The sequence below is a fragment of the Rhipicephalus microplus genome, chromosome 7, assembly GCF_043290135.1.
Source record: "Rhipicephalus microplus isolate Deutch F79 chromosome 7, USDA_Rmic, whole genome shotgun sequence".
Classification (NCBI taxonomy): Eukaryota; Metazoa; Arthropoda; class Arachnida; order Ixodida; family Ixodidae; genus Rhipicephalus; species Rhipicephalus microplus.
Window position 1 is genome coordinate 80,961,514 of NC_134706.1, and position 16,076 is coordinate 80,977,589.

The window sequence follows — 16,076 nt, forward strand, 5'->3', positions numbered from 1 at the left end:
CAGGGACTGCTTAAGTGCTCTAAAGGCTTCCTCTTGCTGCAGCTCCCACCGCCAACGTTGGTTTTTCTTAAGGGGGGAGGTGGGGATCGAAAGTGAAATTCTTTAGTTTTTGTCGTAGAGCAATGAAATTTGGCATGCTTACTGGAAACTGCGCTAAATGATAAATGACAAAGTTTCATTCAGCTATCTCCAGTAGTTCTGGCATTATAAATTTTTTTATCCATCAGTGTACTACCAAACTTGCCCAAAGCCTGGTGTGACAAAAAAACATGGTAGAAGCCTATAGTTGCTCTTATATTTTAGCCATTGGGATGGTTGATGTCGTGACACTCTGCAAATATTTTTATGACTCTGTTTTTATTTTACAGAGAACATTGTATACATGCTTGTAAATGTGGTCGTTATCGTAATGTGAAATTAGCTTAGGAGTAAAAATACTGAGGTAGTAATTAACCAATATGAAAACGTCACGACATAGAAAATTCACTGAGGAACACAATGCAAAAAACCACATGAAAATCCGTCAAGCCATAGTCATGCAAGCATCGTGGCAAGCTGGACAGTCGGGTCAAAACACGTTTCTGAGAAAACTGGCGTTAAAGTTGAACAGTCAGTAAAGGTCCATCAAAATGCCCCGGGACTGTAATACTTTGTGTCTTTGCTTGCGAGGGTCTTCTTACGTCCTTTCTCTTTCATTTTTTCTGCACTGCGTGCTTTTCGTTTTCTTTGCTGGTCTTTTTCTTCAGCTCTTTGAAGGGCGAGGCTAGCAGGTTTGATGCCCACGGACTTGCACATTTCAGTGTAGGCTCGCAAATTCCCAAAATTGTAGCGTGCAACTGCTTCATGTACTGTTGTCTCCACTGCGAACAATGAAGCGTGTTGGTCCTTTGAAGTCAGTGACCAAATAACTGAATGCAAGCTTTCCGCCGCATTCTGAGTTTTGTTGCCTTTGCATCGCTCCAACAGTTGCGGGTCAGAGAGACGTTGGTATACAGGCAGCAGAGCCTCCGCTACACGTCTCGACAGGTTATACCTGTGAGGTGGTGCTGGCTCCATTTTGGCCTGTGCTGAACGATGTTTGCACCAGCTTATCAGGGCCAGGTGGGCAGAGCTCATGGTGAGGCCCGTCGTCGGTAGATGTGACGTGATAAAAAGTGGCCATCACGGCCCTTTGCATGTCAGGGACACTTGTGTGTTTTCGCAAGGCTAACCCGTAGTAGCTGGTCAGTTTTTTAATCAACTCCTGCGTCAGTCCACCTCTCCCACCCAATGGCTCCCCTTTCTTAGCTCTTGTCACCAGTGTGCGGAGAGCGGTGCCCATTCTCTTCTGCACATGGTTCACGCAGTCTTCTTTGGTCAGTGGTATGAAGCCGTACACCTCATCTTTGCACAGAGCAAGATAGGTTCGGCTGTCACCATCACATATAATGTTGGTGTAGCGGAGGCCATACCTGCTGACAGAGCGCCTGAAAAGTGTCAGAGCAGCCTCCACTTCCATCTGTCCGGAGCCAACATCAGTATTCTTCTGACATTGATGTTTCTCAGCCCAAGTGACGAAGTTGGGGTCGCTCTCTGCTGGTTGTTGACAACACCCAAGACAGAAGTTGGAAAGGACTGTGCAATCCAGCACAAGCCCCGTGTAAAACTCAATAATACATCCTACCCCAGTGTGTGAGCTGTGGCCTCTTGTAAGCCACGTGCCGTCATACACAACTGTGATGTTGTTTGGGCTTGATGGCTGCATCTTACTGTACACGTCTTTTACCGCAAGCACAGCATCTGCAAAGATGTTTTGTGCAGCTTCCTCTGCTCCTGGTTTGAATGTTTTTTTTAGGTGTTCCTGATAGGTTTTTTGATGAATGCCCCGATGAGAGACATTCATTGTAGCCCAGAAGTCATTCAGGGCAGTGGGCCCTTTTCCAATGGACTTGATTGCTTGCATGGCTCTTAGGTTGACTTCAAAAGCCCTTCCTTCGGATTTTCTACTGGATGACCAAGGTGAATGAATAGGGCCACAGGAAGCACACAAAAGTACCAGTTTTACTGCCAGGCCCAATTTTGTCCCATGCTGCACTGACAAAGTCTTCTTACAACATTTTGGGCAGAGTGCAGGTCCTATTAGGGAATTCATGGCAGAAACCTGAATTAGGGTGAACTCATCCTCTTTTGTTGCCGATGTTTGCTCCGTTTGCTGCGCGAACCCGAACTTCCGCTCCGTTGCCGACACCTCGCGAAGTGCATCGCGGACACTGCTGGCTTGCTTCTCGGCGCCTTCCGAGGACACGAAACGAGGTTCCAGGTGTATTTGAACGGTGCGCTTCCGCTGAGGCAAACGATCGCCGACATCCTGGACAGCTGGCACCACGTCGTCGTCCGCCGCCGCGAAAACGAAACTTTTCTCGCGTTCACACCGCCCCGTGATGCCGCGGCTAGTTGATGGCCCCGGGTCTTCAGTGTCACTGCCAGGCGTCGATTCACCGTCACTTTGAACAGCCGGCACCGCATCGTCACCCGCCGCAGCGAAAACGAAACTTCTTTCGCGTTCGGGCCGCACCGCAACGTCGCGGCTAGTTGACGGCCCCGGGTCATAGGCCTCACTACCGGCCGTCGACTCGCCATCATTCCGAAGAGCTGGCACGACGTCGTCATCCGCCGCCACGGAAACGAGACTTCTGTCGCACTCGAACCGCACCGCGATGTCGCGGCTAGTTGACGGCCCCGCGTCATAGGCCTCACTGCCGAGCATCGGCAGCGAGCAGGTGTCGGCTTCCGACGACACGTAGCTTGGTGGCGACGCGGTACTCGGTTCGTCTGATTCAATCGCTGCTGACTGCTTCGTTTTCCCAACAGGAGGCTTGCGTTTACGCTTCCCGTAAGCGTACTTCGTCCGGTACTTCGTCCTGCGCTTCCGGTCCACGCGACGATCCATTGCGGGCGCTAAGCCTCGCGCTAGAGAAGAGTTGGCGTATCGGCGACCGTATCGGCGACCGTATCGGCGTATCGGCAGGGGATTCGCAAACTATAGTGCGCCAGCGTGTGCGTAGCAGACGTGCGTGCGCGGAGCAGACGACCAGCGCAAGCAAGCGTGTCCCAGCAGCCACTCACAGAGCGCGCTCAGTACCACGTGACAGGAGCGACCAATGGGTGCGCGTCTAAGGCGTCGCGGATGCCTTCGCATTTTTTCTGTTTGTGCGTTTATCTTAGCTCGTAGAGTCGTGGTTTCACCGGGAGAAGTACGGCGGTGAAGCAAGCTTTCCAGTGACACCAAGCTTTCCGCGAGCGGCGGCGAAGGCGCGGAAGTATCGCGCTTGGAAATGGGCCATTTTCGCGCAGATTTCAGCCAGCTTTTTGCGATCCGCGGTCAGAAAAACATTTTTTAAGCTTACTTTGAGATCGTTTTCGGCGGAAATATTTTTAGATATGATAGAAATGGTGATGCAGAATCCAAATCTGCCCTTATCCAAAATTCGTTTTTTTGCGAGAATTTCGCGATTTGATCCCCGCGTCCCCCCTTAAGGAGTTCTGTGAGTGGACGTGCAGTGATAGAAAACTGAGGTATGAACCCTCTGTAATAGCCTGCTAGTCCCAGGAAGGCCTGCAGCTGTTTGATTGTTGTTGGTTGAGGATAGTACAGCACCGCTCGCACTTTTTCCTTGTCCAGCCTACACTGCCCGGGCGATATTTCATGGCCAAGGAACTTCAGGTATTGACAGCACACGTGCACCTTCTCTGGGTTAATGGTCAGCGGTGCCGAACTTATCCGCTTCAACACCTCTCGAACATGCTCAAGGTGATCCTCTACGGTCTCCGAATACACCAGGACATCATCAAGAAACGCCATGGCAAACTGGTGATTAATTCTCTCCAGTAGTTGGTCCATCAGGGTCTGAAACGTGGCAGGACCTCCGGCAACTCCAAAGGGCATTCTCATGAACTCGAAGGTTCCCCGATGGCAAATGAACGCTGTCTTTGGAATATCCTGCTCTTGAACAGGGATTTGAAAAACCCTGGGAAAGATCAAAACTTGAGAACCACCTGGCTCGTCCCAGCTGTGCCAGCAACCAATCAGTCCTCGGCATGGGGTAGACTGGCACCTGAGTGCGTGCATTCAGCTGGCGGTAATACACAGCCATGCGGTAGCCACCAGACTTCTCAACCAGGACTGGAGCACTGGCATGCTGACTTTGTCTAGGGCGGATGAGGTTCTGTGCCAGCAGGTCTTGAATGCAGTTGTCCATGATGGCCTGCTTCTTGGCATTCACTGGTCGCAGTTTGCATCGAACAGGTGGGTTGTCTCCCGTGTCTATGCGATGCTCTGCCAGGGTTGTGCAGCCCGGAGTTGTGGTGAAGATTTCGCTAAACTCCTCTAAAATGTGTTTCATGCGTGGGTCTAGGTCCGACGAGTGGCCGGGAATGATCCCATTGCAGGCTGCAGTCGCCTCCGGCACACTGGCACACACACTGGCATCGCCCTCAGCAAAAATGCAGCGCAGACTGTCTCCAAAATCATCCACTGCCTCTGGCTGTTCCTTAACGGCCTTGACAAAGGGCACAATTCTTTGTGGTTCTGTGCCGACAGTCCACCCACCAAGTGACACGTGCAGAGAGATGCCACTCACCGTCAGGAAATCCCTACCGAGGACAACGTCACGGCACAGGTCAGGAACGCACAAAAACTGCTGTCTGCGGCAACCGGCAGCCCACTCGATCTGGCACTTCAGAGACATGGTTGACTGCGACCAGCCTGATGCTAAACGCAGCACGCGTACGTCTGCCTTGGGTTTGGCTCCAGAAGCTTGGGCCGCCGCCGCGGCGTGCTGTCCGAAGAAGCTTACACTTGAGCCTGTATCTAGCAGGGCCTTGAACGTCGACGACCTGATACGGACGTCGATAAGGGGCTCATTGCCACCGGCTGTGGTCTCTACTTGGTGCGCACTGCCGTAGGTGCCCGCCGGGGCAGCGCCTACCGCCACTGGTTTCCCGGGCACTGTGCTTGCATGTGACCCGATCGCTGGCACCGGAAGCAAACCCGTGGCCCCATTCGTCGACCCGTGGCACAGTTACGAGATATATGGCCGAATCCACCACAGCGATGGCACTGCACACACATTGCTCCACTCGCGGGCTCTTGCCGCGGCACCGGTCCCTGCCCGTAGGGTGAGAACAAAGGCGCTGTGTCGCACAAGTACTGTCGGTCCCGGCAGTACGACGGGTCTAGCGCAGCTGGATGCAGTGGCCAGTGATAAGTCGGCGGTGCCGGTGGGGCAGCAGCAAACGAAGCGAACGACGCCGTCGCCGTACTGTTCGGCTACGGCAGTGAGTGATGGTCGGGGGGGCCTGACTAGGCCGGAACGCCAGATCTCTGGCTACTTGGTTGCTCGGAAGTGGCGGTGGTCTGTACTGGAGGCGACGCCAAGCCCGCTCCATTAGGCCGTCGGCTGCCTTCACCAACTCGGCGAGGTCGTTGTAGGCATGCCACTCCGCCAAATCTTGCAACTGAGGGTGCATCTGCCTCAGTACGCGCTGCACCTTCTCGGCTTCAGAGACCTCTTCCCCGATGCGGTCGTAAAACGTAGCGATCGCATATATAAACTCTTTCAAATTTTCTTCCGGGTGCTGCGTGCGCTGTTCAAGCTCCGCCTTCAGGCGACGCTTCGCGTCAATCGACGAGAACTCGGAGCGGAAGGCGGCAGTGAAGTGCTCCCACGAGTCGAACCTGCGCACGAACCGCCACCACAACTTCGCGCCACCCTCGAGGGCAGCCGGTACCACGTGTGTCAGTCGCTTACCGGCGGCGACCCCTGTCACGAGGCAGAAGTTTTCCAAACGTTCAAGAAACTCCTTCGGCGACTGCAAGTCTCTAGCACCGGCGTAGCGGGGGAGGTGCGCACCGGCGAGCCGAGGTGCAGAGTCGTCAGTGGCCCGAGGGACCACGCCAGTGTTAGCGATCGCAGTCCATGCTCCCACGTGCGGAGCCGTGGGCAGCGGCGTCGCCGTCGGTGCCCAGCAACAGCTCTTCAACGACACCTTGGAGCCTAGGCATGTCGTCCGCTGCTGTTGTCGGGCCTGAAGCCATCCCGGACGAGCCCCCACTTGTCATGCGCTAACCCTAAATCCCCCACCACACACCGCTACGTCTTGCGACTCCTTGTCAACCAGGCCGAACTCCCCCTTCCCCACACACGCAACCCCTAGCACTCTCGTCCCAATGATGATGATGACGCCGTCACGTAGTGCCCTCTCTCGGCCAAGTCCCGATGATGATGATGACGCCATCACGTAACGCCCTCTCTCGGCCACCCTCACAACACACTACGGTCAGTTTTTTTATAAACTATTTGATATACTAATTCAGTTCGTTATATCCAATTACCAGTCAATTTTACATCTTTACAATGACGTTTAAAATGCATGGTTCTCAATGGAGCCTTCAAGGGGAATTTCAATCACCATGTTATATCCTATATTTTGTCATATCACGTTACATTGTAACGAGGTTTGAGTGAACAGTAAGACCTTGTTAACTTGAAGTCACTGGGGCCGCGAGAAAGTTTCGAATTAAGCTGGTTTTCGAATTACCAGAACATACAAGAAGCGGGATGCAAGGAACTTCGAAAACTATTCAAAGTATATCGGCGCTTGTCGTTTGCTGTGCTGGCTAGCTTGCGGCTTCAAAGGCCATGTTCTCCAGCAATACATGGTCTTTATTTTGCCGCAAACATGGAAGAATGGTGGTCATCGCTGCTGCCACCGTCCTTTATTTATTATTAACTGTCTTATTAATTTCTTTACAACCCCAGAAAGAATCCCGCCGACTTTGCGAGAAACATGCGATAAGCTGCCCGCATGTCACCACTGTGCTGCAGTGAAGCACGGCCCGTTTTCCGCAGGCGCACGTTTTGGTTGACCTCGAGACCGTTTTTCTTTCTTTTTTTTTTTTTTTTTTGCACTGGAAATAGCGAGGCTGGGGTGGTTCCACTGCCACCCGTTAGTATTGATTTATTGCATTGCCTTGTGGCTATTAACAACCGTCGTTCTGCAGATTTGCAGCGAAATCGGGATCTGGAACTGGCACATTGCACCCAAAGGTTTCGCATTAAGGGGGGAGGTGGCGATCGAAAAAAACTTTTTTGTTTGTTGAGCTAGAGTAATGAAATTTGGCAGGCATACTGAAGAGTGTCTCGTATAGCTATATACGAAGTTTCATTGCGATATCTCGAGTAGTTTTCAAATTACACTATGTTACATAATTTGATGACATAGTCTGCTGGTGAAAAGCCTAGCATTGTAACAAAACATGCCAGGAAGGTCCAAGTGGTTTTGATCTTTACTCAAAAGAACACTACACAGGATGACATTATCAAAAATTGTCTATTCCTTTTAGTTTTTTTACAAATAACATCCCCATCAGCTTCATGTATTGCATCAGAACTTCTCATGCACTAGTTAGCACATGCAAAAAAAACTAGGCCCTAAGCAAGGTAAAGAATAATGTCATCCTGTCAACAAGACTTCAAGGATTAAAAAAAAAAAACAGCATCAAAATCGGTGCAGTCACTGCCACGCTACACTTTTCACAAGCAACACTAAGTGCCCAAAACACACTTCAGAGAAAATGGCTTTCAAAGTTTTTGTAGCACTTCACCTTCATCAAAATGCACCAGAACAGTAGTCTGGTGTCCATGCCTGCAGGTGGCCTTTTGGTCCTCTGTTTCTTCATCTGGTGCATGTTTGATGATTTTTTAGCCCGCTGGCTGTTCTTTTCTGCAGCCCTCTGGAGGGCAACGGCCCCAGGTTTTACACCTAGTGCAGTGCAAATCTCGGTGTAAGCTCGCAAGCTGCCTGCATTGTACTTTGCAACAGCTTCATGCACTGCTGCTTCCACAGTGAAGAGGGAGGCATGCTGCTGCTTGGATATCAGTGACCAAATCACTGAGTGGAGGCTCTGGGCAGCATTTTGAGTCTTGTTGCCGCTACATCGAGCCAGCAGTTGAGGGTCGGAAAGGCGTTGGTAGATAGGCCGCAGTGCTTCTATAACCTTGCTAGGAAGGTTGTACTTGTGTGGAGGTGGTGACTTTCCTTCTGCTTCTGCTGAACGGTGCCTGCACCAGCTGAGGGCACCAGGAGGACACAGCTGATGATGGGGCTCGGCATCAGTGGATGAAATGTGGTGGAGTGTTGCCATCACCGCCCTTTGCATATCTTGCACATATGTGTTGCTTCGCAGGGCTAGGCCATAATAGCTGGTGAGCCTCTTTATAAGATCTTGCATAAGGCCACCTCTTCCACCAAGTGCCTCTCCCTTTTTTGCTTTGCTCACAAGAGAGCGGAGCGCAGTGCCCATTCTTTTCTGGACATGATTCACACAGTCCTCCTTTGTGAGTGGTATGAATCCATGTCTGATCATTGCACAGGGCTGTGTAGGTGCGGCTGTCTCCATCACAAATTACGTTTGTGTACCTGAGGTCGTTCTTGCTGATGGAGCACCCAAAAAGCTGCAGTGCAGCTTCAACTTCCATGCGCCCTGCGCCTACATCGGTGTTTTTTTGGCACTCGTGAGCCTTCCTCCATTCTTCATATGTAGGGTGGCTTTCAGGTGGCCCTAGCGTACACCCAAGGCAGAAATTAGACAAGACTGTGCAGTCAATCACCAGACCCGTGTAAAATTCAATAACACAGCCTACACCAATGTGCGAGCTGTGCCCACGAGTTAGCCACGTGCCATCATACACCACTGTAATGTTTTTCGTGAAGTTCACTTCCATTTCTTCATATGTGTTCTTGACGGCCTGTACAGCATCTGTCAAAACAGTTTGTGCAGCCACTTTGGCAGCTGGCTTTATCACATTCTTTAAGTGGCGTTGATAAGTCTTCTGGTGCAGTCCTCTGTGCGACACATTCATCACTGCCCAGAAGTCATTTATAGCAGTAGGTCCTTTTCCGATGCACCTGATTGCCTGCACTGATCTAACATTTACATCGAAGACTCTTGCACCTTCTTTTCTCTCTGACGACCAGTGAGAGCTGGCTGTGCCGCAAGAACGACATATAAGCACCATTTTCACGGCAAGTCCAAGCCTTGTGTCCCGGTCCACAGCGAGGTCTTGCTCATGGCAAATTGGGCAGAGTGTTTTCCCAATCATCGCGTTCAGAGCGGTCATCTGCATAAGCACGTATTCTTCTTCTGGCGCAGGCGTAGTTTCGCGTTCCTGAGACGCTGTCAGTGCGAATTTCCGCTCAGTTGCCGACATCGCGCCGAGCGACTCGCGAACTGTTGTCGACTGCGCCTCTGCCGTTTGCGCGAACAGAAAGCTTGGTTGAATATGCCCTTGAATGGTACGACACTCGCCGAGTAAAGTCTCGCTATCACTCCGTTGATTTACGGCGTCTGCTGACGCACCTGTCATTTCCGCATCGATCGTTTCACCGTCATGTTCAACAGCCCGATCTCGGTTAGGCGAGCAGGCAGCCTCACCTTGATGCGTGATAACATCGATAAGCATGCCTTCAGTTGATGACTCTGACACGCACCTGCGTCGCACCACCTCTGCATTGTCCGCTGGGTTGCGATAACTTGTTGACGGCTGAGGATCCAGGGTGACTTGGTTATCGCCAACTGACTGCCGACTTGTTGGGCATTTTTGCGAATGCCGTGGAATAGGCAGTCGGCGCTTTCGTTTCCTGCGAAGCGTGCGATCCATCGCCGCAAACCACGTGCAAAGCTTTTGAAGAGCCTCCTCGGCACAAAGAGCTGCGTCGGTCGTGCGTCCGGCAACTTGCGACTGTTCAAGCAGAAGGCACGGGAGAACTCGACGATCGGGGGGCTGCGCAGAACTATCGTCTCGTGAAGATGGTTTGCACGACAGTGCCGAGGCCAATCGCAAAAGACGAAGAAGCACACGGAGAACGTTTGCAACGAACAAGTCGGAGCAGACAACAAGCCGCGCAGCCGGCGCGGCAGCCGCACCATGCGTGGGAGATGAGCACGTGAGCGCGCGCACCAGCCAATAGCAACCACTCGTTTCCCCTCGCTCCGAAGGAGCGCGCGCTCCGTCCAATTGTAGCTCCGCGTTTGAAAAGCGGGAAACTCGAATACCCCGCGCGCTACCCAATCGCAAGCCAGTTACGTCTCGACCACGCCGTTGTTGTCACCGCTGATGGCGGGGAAAAAAAAGCAAGAAATCACGAACAAAACGTGACCAAGATGGCGGCGCTCGGTTGAGCGGGGGAGAAACGGCGTGCACGCGAAGTTAGGGTATTTTTGACGATCACGCGCTCCTCAGGTGCTGCCTCGGCTAGCTAAATATTTTATTTGAGGTACTTTTAGCGCGAATTCGGCGCTGATATTTACAGAGGAGGTAGTTTATAGATTATACTGACCAAATATACTGTTTTCTAAAAATGGACTTTTTTGACATTTTTTCGGTTTTCGAAGGCCGCGTCCCCCCACGGACTGGTGCCGGCCGCTGCTTCAAATTATCCACTCAAACTTGCATAGCAAAATACGGGACCGCAGAAATCCTTCGAATTAAGTGAGATTTCAAAATAACCGAGTTCGACTTAACGAGGTTTTACTGTATTTGAAAAGTATAGCCAAGGCCTGGTGTGGCTCGGTGGTCTAATACTTCCTTGCCAGACAGAACGCTAGGGTTAGATTTCTGCTGGGACAGTGACATTTATTGTTTGCATTCGTCCAGTCTACGCTGCCTATGGTAGCTTTTTCTTAATGCTCAAGAATTAGATTTAACCATGTGTGTTCTTGCCGTTCCTGGGTAGATATAAAACGTCTATCACCGGTGGGACATACCCGCATACCAGTGGCACATACCCGCCCATGGGTATGTGCCACTGTTCTTCAAAAAATGTTTGACGATGTACACGACGAGGCTGCGACATTATTCATGTCATGATCAGCGAATCCTATTCGACAAACCATCTTGACCTCCCGTACTAATTATGGTATACCCCAAGTTAAGAGGGTGATCATGAGAGCACGCAGATGTAGGCAGCTAGATGGGTGCGTGGGTAGGTAGGTACAGCCGCCGATTTTTCAGACCTGGCGGGGACCAAAAAAAAGGCCGGAAAAATTTTTTTTGTCAAAAATAGGAACTTTATTGCATCAAGCAGGCTTAAAAAATCCATAATTCTGCCTTGCCTCATACTACGCTTGGAAGCAATTCGGTTCGCCCGTATTTGTGCCAAGGTGACATCTTCACCGTAAATGCTAGACAAAAGCATCACCGCAGTGGCAATCTCCGCCGCCGACGGCTGCGGCACAACCTGGTGAAGAATTTATTCATCTGTGGGCTTCGCGCAAGAAACAATGTCATTGTTTGCGCAATGTCATCGTAGCAATGTCATCGTGGCAGGCACCAATGTCATCGTGGCAGGCACATCCGCGCCACCGCTGCGCAGGTCGCGCATTAGCTCCTCCCCGCCATCGGAGTCGTACGGATCGCCTATGTCCAGGTCATCCGCCTCGGAATCTTCGGCAGCAACGAACCCATGTTTAAAGCAATGTGTAATGGTGTCTGCTTTCACCGCCTTCCAAGCTTCGGCCAACATATGGATGGCAGCCAGAATGTCTACCTAGCAGGGCTTCCCATTGTCAAGGCGCAAGACAGTGCGGCTGAGCAGGTGGGCACAGTAGTGTGCCTTGATGTTTCGGATCATGCTTTGATTCATTGGCTGGAGCATGCTTGTGGTGTTAAGCGGCAAAAATTCCAACCAAATGGCCTCAAGGTTCAACACGCTGCCGTGTGCGCCACAGTTGTCACCAAAAAAATATGACTTTCCTGCCTTGCCACACAAACTTTCAGTCAAGTTTGTATAGAAATTTTTCAAATAAAGACTGCGTGATTCATTCCTTGGAGCTACTGTCGTAGTCCATAGGGAGGGTCTTCACCACCTTAAAACACCTGGGATTTCTCGCCTTCCCGATGACAAGAGGAGGCAGTTTTTCTGTACCAGTGGCATTGGCACCTACTGTTACTGTTAAGCGCTCCTTGCTAAGCTTCCCGCCGGAGCATGATTCTCCCAAAAATGATAGCGTATGGTCCCGGAATATCTTAAACAAAAGTCCTGTCTCATCGCAGTTGAAGATGTCCGAAGGAGCGTATTCTTTAAGCAAGGATCTCAACTTCGTGACACGGTAATCGGACACAAGAGTCTGGTCAACCACTCCGCTTTCACTGCTCACTTTCTTGAACAGAATTCCATACATCTTCTTGAAGCCGCGAAGCCATCCGTCAGTGAATATAAAATCCTCAATGCCCATTTTGAGTGCAAACGAGTCGGCTTTTTCCTTCAACAAATCGCTCAACATGGGCAGGTTCTTTGCCAACACTCCTTTTAACCACAACTGCGAAGCATCTTCAAGGGCTGGATGTACGCCTTTGCTGTTGTTTTTCTGGCTCTTGTTGTATGAATTCTCAAACGCTGTCAAAATCTTCATACAGTTTTTGACATAGCCGGATACCGTTCGCTTTTATAGGTGGTATTTTTTGGCGACATCAAGCTGTGACCGTCCACTTTTCCAACTTCACAATTGCAGCTTTCTTCTCCAACATCATGGTCGTAAAGTTTCCATGCTTTTTCGCACCACCTGGCTCTCGCGATGGTACAGATGGTGGAGCCATGGCGTAGAGCTCGAGCACACAAAATTCGATGCCGCAGATAGCCGCCGCGAACCACACATCTCGATACGACCCGACAGAGCACGTGCTAAGTGATGACTGGAACAAGCTGGCAAGCTGCAACTGCTGGGAAAAATAATCTTTACTCTGCCTCCTTTACAGCCTCTGAAACTTGAAATATGACGTTCGCTTTCCAATCCCGAAGGCAGGAAAGTCATTTTAAAACTAAGTCACCAAGCTAAGTCAAGCCGGCAAAAAATCTCGCATGGCGGTGTCATTGCAAGTTCGTGGCGCGGCTCAATACAAGTGATTTAGTCCGAAAAATCCAACTTTCGGGGACGAAATTTGTCTGAAAAATCTGTTGAAAAAATGTATTAGCCCTATGGGAACCATGACGGTGCTTTATTGAAGTCCGAAATATCCAAGAAGTTCGAATTTTTTTAGTCCGAAAAATGATTGGCGACTGTAGGCTAGGCTAGGCTAGGCTAGGCTAGGCTAGGCTAGGCTAGGCTAGGCTAGGCTAGGGTAGGGTAGGGTAGGGTAGGTGGGTGGTGTGACAGGTTCAGTAAATAAAGCCAGTCGAGCTAGCTGTGAAACGTTAATCTCTCACGAGAAAAGGAAGTGAGCGTTTGATTTGCACAAAAAAAATTATACTTTCACAAACACACAAAAAAACCACAAAAAGGAAAATACTAAGATCAGAAAAATGTTAACTAATTAGCACTGTCAGTTTCGTTAGCGAGCGGAAACCTCTAAGAGTCTAAACAGTCCTTTTCGTTAAAGTCCTCGTGTTTGAGTCCGGACGCGAGAGAAGACGGATACGGCTCACCAGCGGTTCACGCCCTTCAATAGTCCATTGGGGAAGCTGCCGTGGTGAGAGTGCATAAGCTCGGGCCCGTAGCCCGACGGCTTGCTCCCGCTCCCGGTAGACGTCATCTGCTGCGCTGTCTTCCGCTCGAACATCAGACCAAGGTCTTGCCAAGGATTCGCCAATAGCCGCTGCGGTTGAATGGTCACCAGGACCCCGTGGAAACAGTCGCCCGCTAGGTGGATGCCCTGACGCCCAGGAGGTACTCGCACCCGACGAGGTCGCACGCCGCACCCTAGCCTTCTTCTTCCAAGCACGAGCCCGAATCTCCTCTTCCTCGTTCTTCGATGCCCTGGCTCTGGATTTTTCTCCCATTCCCTTGAATTTTCTTCTTTTTCCAATCGCCAGTGTTCGCCGCACTGGCGCAATACGCCATCTTGCACACATTGTCAGTAGTTCATCTTACGCGCCAAATTTGAAAGTCACTTGACTCGCGCACTTCACTCACAACAAGAGTCCCCCCTTTGAAAAGTTTCTTTTGCGAAGAAAAATAAACTGCAGTTCAGTGCGCGAGAAGTCACCACGCGTCGTCCATTCACAAGATGTCCTTAACAAACAAACAACTTGAAGTAGTCGCTTGTCTCGAGAAAATGTAAAAATTCACAACCGGCTCATATAATCTGCGCCGACATTTTCAGAGCCTCTAATGTGCTCGACTCGGAATGAATATTCTTGTAACGCGAGGCTCCACCGTAATACCCTACTGTTCAGGTGTTTTGCCCTTAAGAGATACTGCAGTGGTTGGTGATCGGTCTGTACGACAAATGACGTTCCGTACAGAAAAACATGATACTTTTCTATCGCCCAGACCAACGCTAAGCATTCCCTCTCGATTGCTGAGTATCTCTTTTCGCGAGGCTGAAGTTGACGACTGGCATATGACACAGGGTGGAGGATGCCATCATGCTCTTGCATAAGGATAGCGCCTATACAAGAATCAGAGGCGTCAGACCGAAGCACGAATTCTCTTTTCAGATCGGGTGCTTTGACGATTGGCCCAGAAGACAAAGCCTTTTTGAGTGATTCAAACGCTTCTTCTCTATCCGTGGTCCACGTAATCTTGTTTTTCTCCATCTTCCTCGTCATCTCAGTAAGCGGCTGTGCCTTCTCGATTTCATCTCCAAGCTTTATGGAGTCAATACCGCAGCTACCCTGTACTTTGAAAGTTGGTAGTGGTTTCTCAGACTCCTCTTCCTCCAGAACGACAAAAGATGTCTGAGGAAGCTGTTCTTCATGGCGTTCTTCATACTTTTTCAGCATGTTTATGTGGAAAAGTTTTTTGCTGTGTCCAAGGTCCAGCCAGTAGTCATAGTCGGTTTTCTTTTCTATGACTGGAAACGGCCCTTTCCAATGCATCAATAACTTGTTGTTGCTTGTGGGAAGCAAGATCAATGCACGGTCACCAGCTTTCAGGTCCCGTTGCTTGCTGTGGCGGTCGTAATACCTTTTCTGCGACACCTGTGCTCGGCTCAGGTTTTGTCGTACCAGCTCTAGTGTCTTCTCAATTCGCTCTCTTAAATCCAGGACATATCCATACGTCGTCTTAAGTTCTTCGTTCTCCTGATCATGAGTCCATAGCTCTTTCAGGATGCTCAGAGGTCCTCGAATATGTCGGCCATAAATAAGTTCAAATGGTGAGAACCCGGAGCTTGCTTGTGGGGCTTCACGATAAGCAAACAAAAGAGGTGCTAGCAAGCGATCCCAACATTTAGGCTGTTCTTGAACCATTTTGCGGAGCATTTGCTTGAGTGTTCCATTAAACCTCTCTACCATCCCGTTGCACATAGGATGGTATGGAGTGCAGCTAAGATGCTTGACTGCCAGTAGTTCATTCACCTCCTTCATTAGATCTGAGGTAAAGCACGATGCCTGATCAGCCAAGACTTCTCGTGGAAAACCAATGCGAGAAAACATCTCGACAAGTCCCTCGGCCACTGTAGCTGAGTCAATTGCTGTCAAAGGCACTGCATCAGGGTAGCGAGTGGCGAAATCCACAAGAGTCAAAATATACCGATGGCCTTTTGCCGAGGCTGGAGTTATCGGTCCAATGATGTCGACCGCCACACGTTCAAAAGGGGTGTCGATCAACGGCATACGCCCTAGAGGCACCTTGCCCACCTTGCCTTTCGGTAAAGTCCTTTGACAGGCGTCACATGATCGGACATATCTGCGGATATCTTCTTGTACCCCGGGCCAGTAGAAGGCGTCCAGAACTCGATCTATTGTTTTTTTTACACCCTGATGGCCTGACATGACATTTTCATGAGCCAAACGTAACACTTGGCCTCTCAGGGACTTCGGGACTATGGCTTGTTCGATGATCTTACCAGGGGACAGGAAGTATTGTCGGTAAAGAATACCATTCTTGGCTACGAAAGAAAAAGATGTCGAGCCCTTTCTAACAAACTTCTTACCCACTCTGGCTCTGCAGATGTCAAGCGTCTGGTCTTTTTCTTGTTCTTCGCGAAACATTTTGCGAGACATCTGGCCAGGGAGCCCAACAGAGATGGCCCTTCGCGAACTATTGAGACGTGCGGCACCAACCAGTTGAGAATTTGGGTGGTTACCTTCGT

The 16,076-nt window shown here is 50.4% G+C and overlaps 1 protein-coding gene and 1 pseudogene across 4 annotated transcripts in view; one reads left to right on the forward strand and one right to left on the reverse strand.

Moving 5' to 3' along the window:
• The window catches only part of nonC (serine/threonine-protein kinase Smg1), a 195,597-nt gene that overhangs the window by 55,980 nt on the left and 123,541 nt on the right, over window positions 1-16,076 (forward strand). The gene's annotated exons all lie outside the window — the stretch shown is intronic.
• Window positions 481-2,980, reverse strand: LOC142767520 (uncharacterized; annotated as a pseudogene).